The 14,858-nt window shown below is 41.8% G+C and overlaps 1 long non-coding RNA gene across 3 annotated transcripts in view; it reads left to right on the top strand.

Annotated features, from left to right (window-relative positions):
• Positions 1 to 14,858, top strand: part of LOC141371125 (uncharacterized) — a 153,550-nt gene that overhangs the window by 14,583 nt on the left and 124,109 nt on the right. For all 3 annotated transcript variants that reach the window (XR_012375812.1, XR_012375809.1, XR_012375811.1), the window contains exon 2: positions 3,892 to 4,052. This is a non-coding gene — a long non-coding RNA (uncharacterized lncRNA). The remainder of the gene's footprint in view (positions 1 to 3,891; positions 4,053 to 14,858) is intronic.

Genomic DNA, 14,858 nt, shown 5'->3' with positions numbered 1-14,858 from the left:
GAACCTGGACCAACAGCATCAACATCAGCATAACCTGGTGTTACGGGCTGAATCATGTTCCCCGCTTCTCCTCCATTCATATGTTGAAGCCCTAACTTCAGGTACTTCAGAATGTGATTGTACCTGGAGATAGGTTTTATAGAGGTAATTAAATTAAAATAAGCCCAAGAGCATGAGCCCTAATCCATTATGACTAGTGTCCCTGGAGGAAGAAATTAGGACCCAGACACACAGAAGGATGACCATGCGCAGATACAGGGAGAAGACAGCCGTTTTATAAACCAAGGAGAGAGGCCTCAAAAGAAACCAACTCCGCCTATGCCTTGATCTCAGACTTTAAGGTTCCAGAACCGTGAGAAAATAAATTTCTGTTATTTAAGCCACCCAGTCTGTTGTAATTTGTTATGGCAGCTCTAGCAAACTGACATTATCAGGGAACTTGTTAGAAATATAACGTCTCTGGCCCCACCCCAGACATACTGAATCAGAAACTGTGAGGGTAGAGCTCAGCATCCTGTGTTTTAAAAGTCCTTTAGGGGCACCTGGTTGGCTCAGTTGGTGGAGCATGGGACTCTTGATCTCAGGGTTGTGAATTCAAGCCCTGCGTTGGATGTGGAGCCTACTTTAAAAAAAAAAAAAAAAGCCCTTTACATTACTTTGATTTAACACTCAAGTTTGAGAAAGGCTGGCCTAGTTGTTAAAGGATGGAGGACCTTGACTAGCTTGGGTTCATATCCCAACTCTACCACTTAGCAGGTGGGTGATTTTGGGTACTTTTACAAATGTCTCTGTGTTCCAATCTCCTCATCTGTAAAGTGAGGATAATCCTAGTCCTTACCCGTTAGGTTGCAATGGTGATAAATGAGTTGATCCATATGGAATTTAGAACAGTGCTTGGTGCATAGTTAATGCTCAACAAGTGTGAACTATGACTGTAGAAGATAACATGTAAATGTTGAGTCTGAATCTCATTTTAAATGGTTGGGTTTGGAAAAAGAGATAGTAGCTGAGCTTATTGAAATTATTTGTAGAGTGAGGTCCTGGGGACTCTCTTAAATAAAGTTGAATACTCCAGCCCCTACTTTGGCTGCTTAAAACCCTCTTTTTCTTACTTCCTCGTTTATGATTGTGATGTGGAAGATGCAGACGGTGCCAAGTTCTTTGTAGTTTATGCAAATACACAGCACACATTGTTATGTTGCTCTTCATTTTCTACGAAGGCCCCATTGTCATCAATTTTATATCCTGTTCCCATGAGAACTTTACCTTTTTCTTCTCTGCATTCCATTTTTGATGGGTTATCTAGTTTCTCATCTAGACAACTTACCCTCTTTTCCCGATGGCCCGTTTAGAACCACCTCCTATTAAAAAATAAGTTTTCCATTGAGGCATCTGTATACTCATTTCCCTTGTTTTTTATTTGCCTTCTATCCGAGGTGATTCCAGTTGTTTTACAGTGTGCAGCTGCTACTAGATACTAATGCCATTTTCAGTGGGGGAGTTGCATTTTCCAGCCTTGTTTCTGTATATTTGATTGTCTTCAGTATTTTATGTGAGCTGTAAACACACTGGGTAGAAACAACTCAATAAATGACAAACAGTAAAATGAATAATAAAAAGTTATAGTCTCATATAAGGAGAATGAGTGGGGTCCCTCTCCCATATAGAAGTAAGCCAGGGATATCAATATGTTTAGAAAACTACCGGCTAGCTGCTACTTTAAAATATTCTTTAAGTCACAAACTTGTTTTCCCCTGCAGTACGCAATTCACTTTCCCCTCTACTTAGCTTCTTAATCACTCCAGGAAACATAACCATTCATTTATAATCCAGGCCCCAAACCTTGGTGTCCTTTCTTATTGCTTTCTTTTCTCCCCAACATTGAAATATCTACCAAAATCTTTCTGTTATTGCATTTCTAACATTATCCATCTCTAACTTATCTCAAAGACCAGACTTTCTACAATCATGGGGCACTGGACAGGGTAAATAATAATTCATTTGGTTAGATTACCTCAAATCTTATTTTATAATTCCATGCATTACTATAGCCATGTCCAGAAGTTCTATAAAGACTTTTAGACCCTCTCCCCCAATAAATTGAAATGTAAAATACAAAGTAAGTGTAAAGTATACTACACTTTTAAAAGAACTTTATATGAGCCAGGAGGCGGGGAAAAATAAAAATTTCAGTAATGGCAATTACAGGACTCTTGTGGACCTCTTGTCTGATTTTCCTATTTATTATTCAGATGCTCTTTGTTGTCTTCTACTTTGTTCACTTCAACATACTACCTTTCAGGTTTTCACTATAAGCTCACCTATGTCTCTATTCAGGGAGCATGTGGTTTTACCATCTACCATTTCTTTAAGGAAAAGCTTTTACTTTAAAAATGCTCTTTATTGAAAATTATTTTCTCCAACCTATGTCCTTTATTCTCATTTATGCTTCCGAATATGACTTTAAGCCAAAGGAACTATTTTCTGTATTCTGAAAAATGACCCTATGTAAGTCATATATAAACAAGTTATGCTAAATTAAAACATTTAATTCCATTTACTTCTTCATTTTAGTAGATAAGTTGGTGATCCAAGCTCAGACCGGTCTTCTTCATTGAGTCACTCAATCCAAACACTGTTAAGAAAATCTAGTTTCTTACTATTCCCTGGGTTGAGGTAGATCATGTTTCTAAAGATAGCTGCAACAATATCTCCCATCCCATATGTTATTTTGCAATGTGCTAGCTATTCCCTGATCAAGAAGTAGAGTTTATAGTCACTCCCTTTGTTTTTTTTTTTGTTTGTTTGTTTTTTAAAGTAGGCTCTACGCCCAGTGTGGAGCTCAGTGCGGGGCTTGAACTCATGACTCTGAGATCAAGACCTGAACTGAGATCAAGAGTCAGACACTTAACTGACAGAGCCAACCAGGTGCCCCTATTGTCACTCCCTTTGAATCTAGACAGGTCAATGACCTATTTTGACCAATAAGATGCATCACAAATGATGCTGTCTAAACTCCAAGCCTGGGCCTTAAGAAATCTGTACCTTCTGCCTTAATGTCTTGGAATGTTCTTTTTTGGAACCAGCTGCCATACTGGGAGGGAGCCCTAGAAACCATGTGAACAGATCTAATCAAGGAAAACCAAAGACCTTGGCCAACAATCCTAGCTGAGTTTCCAGCTGGGATGTGAATCAGGCCATTTTGGTTATTCTAGACAACTCAGGACCCTAGCCAACACTCTATAAACTAGAACTGCCTGATAACCTATAGAGACGTAGGAAATAAGAAATTGCTTCTGTTTTAAGCCACTGTGTTTTGAGATAGTTTGTAATGCAGCAATGCCTACCTGGACCACTGGGACTCCATTAATCTTTTTTTTTTTTAAACATTTATTCATTCATGTATTTAAGAGAGAGAGAGAGAGAGAATGCACTAGTGGGAGGGGCAGAAGGAGAGGGAGAAAGAATCTCCAGCAGACTCCCTCCTGAGCACAGAGCTTGACGTGGGGCTTAATCTGATGAACCTGAGATCATGACCTGAGCCCATACCAAGAGTCAGACACTTAACTAACTGTGCTACCCAGACACCCCTCCACTAATCTTGGTTTTGAGGCTTTGTGCCAAGTTTACCAGCTTACCTCACCACCCTCAGACCTCTGCAAGGAAGTAGGTATAACTTACTTTCTGGGTCTTCACAATTTCATTTTAGCTCTATGGACAAAATAGCTCCTGCTTCAGTGGAAATGGCTAAATGATAACCATACTAATACTAATAAATACTTTTTGAATGCTTATGATGTGCCAGGCACTGTTTTAACTATAATAGAGTTATTAATATATCTTATCTTTAGAACAACTTTTGAGCTCAGTACTATTATCTCCATTTTACAGATAAGAAAACCAAGGCACAGAGAGATGAAGTCACTTGTACGAAGTCCAACAGCAAGTGGTGGAATCACCATCAGAACCCAAGCCTTAGGTTCCAGAGCCACACACTTAGTCACTACCGTGTACTGACTCAAGTTCATTAGGTTAATCCTTAAGTGCCTGAGGTAAGTGAAGTTTCTTTGACTTATGTTACTTGATCCTCTTACTTTGGCTGAGAAAGTCCTTTAAGGCTTTGATTGCTTCATGCATGCATAGTAGATTCTGGACTGCATCCCAAGCTACCACTTATATTTAGAAAAACCTAACGTTAGAAAAGTCTGAATGCTTGACTGTTTTTACATTCACAGTTGAGGGTAGGAGAGAACCACAGGTTCCTCATCCCCACTCCTCCGCAGAGGGCAGCAGAGTGACGGGCAGGCAGCAACCTAGGGGAGGGAGCAGAAGAGGAGTGCCGGTCTGGGGCAGAGCTCTTTACTTATCCTCCAGACCACAAGCACCAGGCGGGAGCACGGCACAAAGCCTCTTGGCACCTATCAGACTGAAGGGAAGGAACGACTGCAGCTTCTACTGACGGGGGCTGGGGGCCGGAGGCAGCCAAAGCTGTGCCTGTTAGACTTAGAGTGGAGGAAAGCCTCTGTGCTTGTTTAGCAGTTGCAGCCTTAAGACAGGCTGAGTGTCCCTTTCCAGCTGGACTGCTGCCTTCTGGTTTCTTCTAGGCAGCCCTGCTAGAACTGTCACTGCAAGGGCATGGGGTTTTGCGTCAAGTAGTCTTAAAGTCCATCTGCTTCCTATCCTGCCTGATAACCGCCTCAAGAACTCTAAGGGAAATAAAAAAGCTAATTATGAAATTCAATAGGTCTGCGTTCTCATGCTGTATTCAGAGCAGGGCCTCTGGAGACAGACAGTTTTGGGGTCAGGGCCCCATTTTTGCTGCTTAATCGCTGTGTGATTTTGGGAAAGTCGCTTTCTCCTTTCTGCCTCAATGTCCCTTAACTGTAGAACGGGTTAGTGATATTTACCTTGAGTGGCTGTTGTCAGGAATAAATAAGTACTATGGGCAGAGCTCTTGGCCTCATATACCCAGCAACCATCAGGGTACCTATTATTACATAGACCGTATATATTCGACATCTCTATAACCACAAGATACCATTTGGTCTTAGAGTGTAAGCTGGTGTTTCAGGCTCTCCTACATAATAGCTGCTCAGGAAAGAGGCAACTGCCACGATCTGTTTTAGAAAAGTACTACCTTTTAGTCCGTTTCCTTCTACTTTCATCCCCTAAATGCTCTGAAGGTATGTGGTATAAAACTGACTTCTCTAGTTTTAAAAGATATCTAAGTCTTGATCGCATGTTCTTAATCTGAGGTTTACTGGTCTCCAGGAGTCCATGACCCCTTGAAATGGTGTGCCACATTTTGGATGTCTACATGTATGTGCATTTTTGGGGGGAAGAAGTGATTCATAATCATCAACAGACTCTCAAAAGGGTCCATGTTTGGACAAAAGACTAAAAAACTCTAATATAGAAACAACCTTTTAAATCTTCTATTGAAAGTAAATTGGAAGCCTTCCCTGACTTTAGACAAAGCAGGCACAATTGTGGAAAACACTGGAAATGGATCCTGTCTTCCAACCAAGGCCCAGTCTCTTTTCCCCAGTGTGTTTCTAACAGAGTAGGATGCTGGCTGTTCCCACTGGCACAAGTAGATGCCATAAAGACAGGACTCTTTGGATGAAGAGTTGTTGCCTTCTCTAATTACAGCTTCCAAAGACCAAAGCCTAACCTCAGCTGTACCTTCTGTCTCTGGGAAGTCACTTATGGAGGAGACCTATAATTAGGATTTGCTACCTGAGATATAATTCTCAGGATGACGAATATCTACATTACGTCCCCAGACACATACCTGAGGCAGAGCCCTAAGGGCTGATGGCCATGGGCGGGGGGTATTCTTCATTAAATGGGGATTAATAAATGAGGATGATATCACTTAGAATCTCTGAAGGGGCAGTTGTCCAGGAGGCCCTTTTGGCTTCTGCAATGAAGCCTAACAGCCCATGTACTGGGCTCAATAATTTATGCCCCGGCACAGAATCTGCACAAAGCAGGAGTGGCCACATCAGCATTTTGGGACTTAAGGCCAGCCTCTCTTTTCCACAGATCTGCTCCCCCAAATTGTAAGGATGATTTGGCTAATTAATTCCGCTTCATTTTTAAAGAAAATGATTGTTGGTGTATCAAGCAAATGAAAATGTAGCTTTTGGGAGAGGGGATTTAAAGTAATTTAAAAGTTCAGTGGATGATGACTAATTTTGCAATTGTTATGCTTACATCTCTTTAATGAACAGATAATTTGTGAATTATGGAGTATACAATATAAGATGTATGGACTATATTAGGGAAACATTTTTGGTCCATGAAAATAAATTGAGACAAACAGTGGGTGCACCTGTCCCTAGCCTGTCCCAGGAATATACGAAACTCTAGCACAGGATGAACGTCTGTTGGTGTCAGTGTGACAATAACAAAACAAAGCTGGCACTGGGGTCAGGAAGTCTTTGGTGGGCGGGGAGCCACCGTCTGCAGTGAGAGCCCAGCACGGCTGTGCGTTCTAATGTCCATCAACCAGGAAAGGGAATCTAAGGTTTTCAAATGATTTTCCCCCTTCACAAAGCTGCTGTAAAATAAAATACAAATCCTTCCTGAATGTTCCTAGCTTTCCTTCCTTTAGGAAGTTTTCAGTCAATGGGAAACAAAGTCTTATTCAAAGGATTAAAGCCATAGTCATTCTATTGTTTACAGCTTCAATAATGTGGCTTTCCTTCCATGGACAAAATTTCCAATTCACAAATCATCTAAAAAACAGGAAATTTGGGGGAAACACGTGCTTATGATAACAAACAAGGGATCTAGCGTGCGGTGTAGAAGTTTATGCAAGGAGGCATCCGATTTTAAGGTTTTTTTGGACTTCCGTGCTTCTGGATGCATTCTAGGAAGATTATTCCTTAAAAGAAAAAGCCATATGGCCTATAACATAAAACTACTCTGTTCCCATCCCTCGCCCCCAGAGAGGGGAGGGGCAGGGAAGAGGGGAGGCATGTATTTTGGCTGTATTTTCAAGGTTGTGCTGCGGAGGAGATGGGCTTCTACCCTCTTCTCCCGGCGCTTGTTAGTCCTCTGTTTCTCCTCTCTCTCCAACCAAGGCCATGGCCCTTACCTGGGGGATGGAGGGAGAAAGGCCAGCATCATTGGTTAGCAGGGCTGGAGAGAATGTGTAAGAGAGGGAGGGGCGGGAAGCTTTGAGCTCTGGCTGTGTGCAGTAGCCACAGGGAGCCATAGGAGGTTAAAGAGGTTGTGGAAACAGTCACTACTTTTGCAAGCAGGGGGAAAGCAGGGCTGGTGGGGCCAAGGAAGAAGCAGCAGCACTAAACCATGAGCAGACAGACTCACTCTGGAAATCTATTCCAGCTGCTTCTAAATAAACTCCCAAGAGAATTCTTTTTTTTTTATTCAGATTCATTATTTTGGTGACATTGTTTTAGTCTTTTTACCTATATCCTAGAAGGGACACCATAGTTCCTCCTGAATAACAATTTTTAGTGTCTGAAATTCCCCAACATCGTGATTTTTCCCCAGTCACCATCTTTCACCATTCCCTTTAACTTTTATCCACACTTCAGGGAAAATACCACTTTTCCCTGATTGGGGGATGACAGAAGCTAGTTACTTCCTAATGTTTTCTTCTGTGCCCTTGCTACTCAAGGTGTGGTCTGGTTCCCAGGAGCAGTAGCACCTGGCTTAGCAGAAATTCAGACTGTCAATCCCTGCCCTGTGCCTATGGAGTCAGAGTCTGTATTTAAGGGAATCCGTGGTGATTTGCATGCACATTAAAATTTGGGAAGGGCTGGTCTGTTCCCTACTACAGACCTGACTCATAATCTATACCACCAAAGCTTGCAGGATCCTACATTCTCTGGCCCTGCCCACTTCTCCAGTCTTACCCCATAACACTCTACTGCTCATTCACTAAGTGCAGCCTCTGAGCTTTTGCATTCCCCATTCCTTCTGCCTGGGGTGCTCTCGTCCCCTCTTAGCATGGCAAACTCCTTTATGTCATTAAGGTGTCAGCTTAGATGTTACTTCCTTAGAGGAGACTTCCCTGACCACTGTATATGAAGAACCACCCCCAGCCCTGCCACGATCTATCCCATTACTCTGTTTCATATTTTTTATGGCACTTGTTATCTGGTATCATTTTATTAATTCATTTTTGGGTCTGTTTTGTTGAGGGTTGTATTTTCAGTGCCCAAAGCAATGCCTGGTACATTGAAGGTGCTCAGAAAATATTTTTTGGATTAATGAATAAAGTTTTGGGGATCATGAACAGTGAAAACCTATGCCCAGAGAATTATATGGTAAGATCAGGAACCCTCAGAACCAACTCAACAGCTTTCAGTGAATTGGCCTGAGACAAATGCTTTTTGAGTCCCACATAAGTGGTTCACAAAGCCTGGTCTGTAGATCAGAAGCATCAGCATTCATTGGGAACTTGGTAGAAAGGCAAATTCTTGGGCACTACCGTAGACATACTCACGAACTCTGATTCAGAAATTTAACAATTACCTTAAATTCTTAAGTCTAGCAACCTGTGTCTTAACAAGGCCTTTAGGTGGTTGATGCCTTGCTCCAGACAATATCGACATCTTACCTGTGTAGAGAACCAATAGTGTTCAGAGCCCTTTCACATATATCACTGTAGATCCGGACTTCAGAAAAGTCCTGACAAGTAGGCAAGGCAGGTGTCATTCTCTTTTTACAGATGAGGATACTGAGCCCTAAGAAATCATTCAGTTTGCCTATGTTCATATAGTTTGATCAGAATCACCTGGGAGGGGCGCCTGGGCGGCTCAGTCGTTAAGTGTCTGCCTTCGGCTCAGGTCATGATCCCAGGGTTCTGGGATCAAGCCCCACATCGAGCTCCCTGCTCAGTGGGAAGCTTGCTTCTCCCTCTCCCACTCCCCCTGCTTGTGTTCCTTCTCTCGCTATGTCTCTGTCAAATAAATAAGTAGAATCTTTTAAAAAAAATCACCTAATACTTGCTAAAACTGTGGATACCTGGGCTCTATCCTAGACCTACTGAATGAGAATAAGTGAGGTTGGGGCTCCAAAATCTGGATTCAAAAAAGAAATAAACTTTCTAGAAGATTTGAAAGCTCCCAAAAGTTTGAGAACCAATCATGCTAGAGAATAGAGGAATGAGAATTAGAACTCATAGCCCCTTGTTGCTAATGCTCTGCTTTTACGGGGTCTTGAGAAGAGTAAGCACAAATGATACTGACCTTTAGTGAAAATAGTTAAAGCAAAGTCTCAGTAATTCCGTCACTTTTATTAGACCCTGACTCTATTTGCTGCTCTTTTAAGCGAAGGAGAAACAAACTCCATGACAAGGGGCTGTTTTGGTAATACGAGTTAGTTGTGATTATTATGGAATTAACTAAATGGACCATCACTTAAGGTTTGGTAGGTATTACTAGTTAACGACGCAAGAATTAAAAAAAAATTTTTTCCTACTGTGAGAATTGTTGTTAAGATACTTCACCTGTTTGGAGTACTCCTATAGTACTTTACCACTGCTGTACTTATTTTCCTTTGCTTACGTCTTCTAGTTAAGAAGAAGATTTTAGAAAAAAAAGTCTTTTAAGCTAAAAGCTATGGCTGTTTAAGCAATCATTACAACCTCAGACATCATTTATTTACCTGGCTAGCCTGGAAAAGATTAACTTTTATAAGGACTTCTCCAAATCGTCAGGTAACTCCCAGTTTCTCTCTCCTGCCCAAGCAACTCCTACAAACTCCAGACTCATAAATTCAACTGTACGTGAAACAGCTCTCTTCTGAAAGCCCTGCAGATATCTTAAGTGTGTCCAAAACCAAATTCATTACTACCGCATGCATTATTCCTCCTGGATACACTCAATAAGCTAATAACTATACCACCCACTGCATCATCCTGGCCAGAAATCTAGGCATGGTCTCTGGATTCCTTCCTTCCTCCTCCTGGATAGCCAAGCACTCCTTTCATTTTACTCCCTAGGTCTCTCTCTAATCCCTCTCTTCCTCTTCATCTCCACTATATAGCGCCACCTCAGGCCTTCCTCATCCCTTGCTTCGGCCCCCTTGGTTATGCTTCTACCTGACTTCATGTCCCACTGTTCCTTGCTTCAGTGCTGCTGAGCTGCGTTCACTACTTAATGAGGTTTTGTGCTACTGTGCCTTTGTACATGGCAGCGTCTTCACTGAGTTTTCTTTCCCCACCTCCCAGGTATGGCAAACTCCTACCTGTTTTTCATGATACTGCTCAGTACTCTCTTCTCTGTGAAGCCTTCCCTGCGGACTCCTCTATAGTGTGGACCTCCTTCCTTTGTGTTGCCAATCTAACATCTAGTTTGCCTTCATTAGACTATCTCGCTCACGAGGTTGAGGTTACATGTATGTTTATGCTTTTTTTCTCCCTCAACAGAGCACGAACTCCTTAAAGGAAAGGAACGTGTCTTATTAATGTTTGAATCCCCACCTCCTAACGTAGAATCAGCTCCATCAGACACCCTCAAACATGCATTCAGTGAATACCTGGCTAGATTTCTGGATTCCAGAGATATTTGGGGGTAAGGGGAACTGATAAGTATTGAGCAACTCTTAGGTGTGAAGAGCTTAACACCCATTATCTATCTGATTTTTACCAATAATACTTGAAGTAACTATTATTCTAATTATATGCATGTTGAAACTTAGACTCGAAGTAATTAAATTGCTCACTTGAGGTCTCACAGTTCATAGGTGATAGTGCTTAGTTTAATTCAGGTTTTTCTAACTCCAAACTCCATGTCCCTCCGTCCGTCTCACGTAGCCCCTAGTGTTACCCTAGTGGAAGCCATAGGTTTTAAAATGACTTTGTACTCTGTTTGCAAAATATTAAAACATATTATCTTTAAAGAGTAGTGGTGATATCTTGTAGAGTAGGTAGTCTCCAAAGATGGTCCCTAATAAGCCCTGCCCCCTGGTTTTCATGCCCTTTTATAGTTCTCCTCCCATGTACCTAGGCCTATTCCGTGTAGGCAACAGAGTGTAGCAGAAGTTGGGTCACAAGAAGCCTCACGATGTCCACTGAAATGCTTGTTCTGGGGAAAGCCAGCTGCCATGTAAGAGATCTGACTCCCTGGGACCACCATGTTGTGAGAAGTCCACCTTGTCCACATGGAGAGAAAGAGACTTTTGACCAGCTCCCAGCTTTGCCAGCCATCCCAGCTCAGGTACCAGACAGGTGAATAAAAAAGCCTTCTTAGATGTCCAGCCCCAGCCACCATCTGATGGCACCCGCATGAATCATCCCAGGTGTGAACTGCCTAGAGGAGCCAGATACTATTCTCTCTCACAGAATCATGACAAATAATAAAAAACTGTTCTCTAATAATAATAATAACAAATAATAAATAACAAATAATAACAAAAAAATAATAATAAATAATAATAATAAACTTCTCTAATAACAAATAATAAATAACAACAAATAATAAAAATAATAATAACAAATAACAATAACAAATAAATTAAACAAATATAATAAATTATATAAAATATAAAAATGTATAAAATAAAAATAACAAATAATAAATTGTTCTCTAATAAATTGTTTTGTGGTGGTTTGTTAGGTATCAATAGGGAGCTAAAAGATCATGACTTTTTTTTTAAGAAAATTAACCTAATATAAGCACAGCTTTTTAAGCTTCTTTTTGCTATTTTCCCTTTATACAAGTACATTCTGCAATATAAATAGATTTCTTGCTCAGTCCTTAACAAGGTTTATGACCTTGAGCTAGTCTCTGTAATGATGTCACTGAGCTGCTCTTGCCTCAGTTCTAAGATGAAGGGCTGTACTAGTGAATCACTGAAGTCCATTCCAGTTCCAAAATTGTATCATGCACTTCAAACTATCAGAAAAACTGAATCTTTGCCTGACAAGTTTTAAGTTGCAACAAAATTGTACAGGTGCGAAAAGTTTCAGCGAAACAACCAATGGCAGGGCAGTGATGACTCAGCACAATGCTGTCTGTTAGCAGAAGGAAGACCAACCCAGGAGCAACCATAAATCTGATCCTCTCGCTCCTTCTCCCTGAAGCAAAATTCAAAGAGATGATTATCTGTAACAAAACACTTGAAGGACGATTCTTACTTCTCCCTCTTAAAAAAATCTGTTACTGAAGTCTGTGGGTGACTTCAGATCTTTTTGGCTGACTATTCAGTGCTGCGTAGTTGAATCAGTCTCCGGAAGATCCCTACACACAAATGCTAAGTTTAGGGCAAGTGGACTGGGTGATTCCTGGAGGAAATAAACTCTCGCCTGAGAACAACAGCTGGAGTAAAATCCCATAAGCCAGGAAAACAGCCACACAATCACAGTAACAGGTGGTCGGTTTCAAAACAAATTTCAAGGTCTGACTTGCATGGCACCTGCTCTAGAACCACAGACGGCAGTGTAACTCTGTCTGGGTCCGAGTTAGGTCATCCCTGCCACGGTATGGAGGAAGATTAACTACCTTTATTAGCTGAGCTAAGTCATGGTAAGTTAGGCGACCGCCTCTGTTTGGTAGTAACCCTTGGGTTCCCTGTCAGAAAGGAAGAGGGAATGAGAGAACTTGGGACCCAGAAGGGAACTTGGAGATTGACTAGTTCGATGCCCTTGGTAGCCAGCCAAGCACAGTGAAGCCCAGACAAGTCAAGTAGAAATTGTCTCAAGGTCATATGACCTATGGAAGCAGACCCCTCCCCACTAATTTATTAGGAAAAATTTCAAATACATAGCAAAGTTGGAAGAATTTTCGCAGGGAACACCATTACCTAGATTCTCCGGTTACCATTTCACTGAGCTTATTTATCATGTATCTATCCATCTAGCCATCCCTCAAGCCTTCTACCTTATTTTTTGGACTGCAGTTCAAAGTGAACTGCAGACATCTATACTCTTTCCCTTAAAGCAGCACTATGTTTTATCATTATTTATTTTATTTTTTTTACTTTATTTCATTTCATTTTATTTTATTTGACAGAGAGAGAGACAGAGGGAACACAATCAGGGGCAGTGGGAGAGGGAGAAGCAGGCCTCCCACAGAGCAGGGAGCCTGATGCGGGGCTCAATCCCAGGACCCTGGGATCATGATCTGAGCCAAAAGCAGACGCTTAATGACTGAGCCACCCAGGCACCCCTGTTTTATCATTATTTGTCTAATTATTTGATACTTCAATTTTATATATGTTATGGAACCAGACAAAAATTATAAAAAAAATCACTGGACACAACACATGTAATTTAGCATCTGCTAGTCTGGAAGGCAACCCAGCTTCCTAACTACAGGGCCCTTGAGGATTCTTACTAAGAGCAAACTCCAGAGGAGGCAGAGATACTGGTTAATACACAGCCCTGCCTATGCGACTCCCCCTACCTGGAATCCTGCTCTTGCTCATTCCTCCAACAATGGTCTCAGATGTCTACAAGTAACAGAGACCACTGTTATATATGTATTCCTGTTTTAGGAAGGAAAAGTTATTTAAAAAAACCTCTGAAAGCCACCTCCATCCCAATGCCTTTCCTGAACCCTGAGTATTAATCTCATTTGAATGCTCACAGGCTCCCTTGTTACTCTTCCTACTTCATTCTACCTTGTTACAATTTAATGTGTGTTTATCACTGCTACTGCTACTACTATTACTACTATTGTTGTGATTAATTCCTCTTTGTGAGGGACCATATCTTAAGACTTATTTCTGTATCTCCTGCCTTTCCTGACATAGAGTCAATGTTGAACATTAAATAACTTCAGGCTTCAAATCTGTGTTGGGGCGGTTTTGTGAAAGTCAGATCTTAAGGACCTGAGGGATTTGTTTAATGTGCAGATTTCTGGACCTCCTGCCCTCAGAAATACTGACTCAGTAGGTTTAGGGTGGGGTCCAGAAAGCTGCAGCTTTAGCAAGTGCCCTGGTCATTTCAATGCAGGCAACACAGAGATTGCACTTGGAGAAATCTGCTCACAGGTCCGCATTACCAACCTGACTTTAATCAGTTTTTAGCCAGCAGTCCCTATCTGCCTGTTCCTTTGATGGATCCTGGATAAAGGTGTGGCAGACAAGGCGCCTGTCACGGTGGGGTGTGAAGGTCACGGCATCATCCCTCACCACATCATGTGCTGCCAGTCACCACTTCTGCTCTTGCCACCAACCCCCAAGTTTCCCTTTGTCACTTCCTTCTTGCTGCCACCAACTGCTACTAACTCTCTTACCCCTCACCCTCCAAGGCTGAGTCAGATCCACTGCGGAGCCCTCGGGGAAGCACATTTTGGAAGACAGGATGAGGGTGTTCTTATTCTACCTTCACATGCTCCCCATGTTGGGGAGCAGAGGAACACTTGCTTCTGATCCTGGCTTCTTAAGAAGTTCAGCAAACCTGGTTAGAAAGTTGGGCCCATGGTTTGGAGTTCCTGCCACCTTTGATTTTACAATGAGTGGAAACCAAAGTTGAGTAACAGACCTCTTGCCCAAGCAGTAAGGGCCACCACAAAGCATAGAGCAATGGGGCAGGAGCTGATAAGATGTGGTTGCTCCCTCCTCCAGGCCCAGTATTTCTGTGTAGGGAATGTTGACTGTGCTCCTCTCCAGGGTCTGGTCTTAACAGTATTTTTTATTGCTGAAATTTACTTTATTTTAGGTGCCCACAGGATAAGCCTAAGAATAACTATGGACCAGAGAGTTGTTTCATGAAGCATAACCTGAAATATGTTTTGAGTTGAATATACCTGAAAGCATTTTCTCTAAGACACTCACAGCATTGTCATTTTTAGTTCAGCATATGTCTTTACTGTGGTGGTTCCCAAGCTTCAGTAGGCTCCCTCTCCCACTCCCCCTGCTTGTGTTCCCTCTCT

Source organism: Callorhinus ursinus, unplaced genomic scaffold (genome assembly GCF_003265705.2).
Source record: "Callorhinus ursinus isolate GAN/ISIS: 27379988/994484 unplaced genomic scaffold, GSC_fseal_2.0 scaffold2, whole genome shotgun sequence".
Classification (NCBI taxonomy): Eukaryota; Metazoa; Chordata; class Mammalia; order Carnivora; family Otariidae; genus Callorhinus; species Callorhinus ursinus.
Note: the sequence above shows the minus strand (reverse complement) of the source record. Positions and strands in the feature narration are given on the sequence as shown.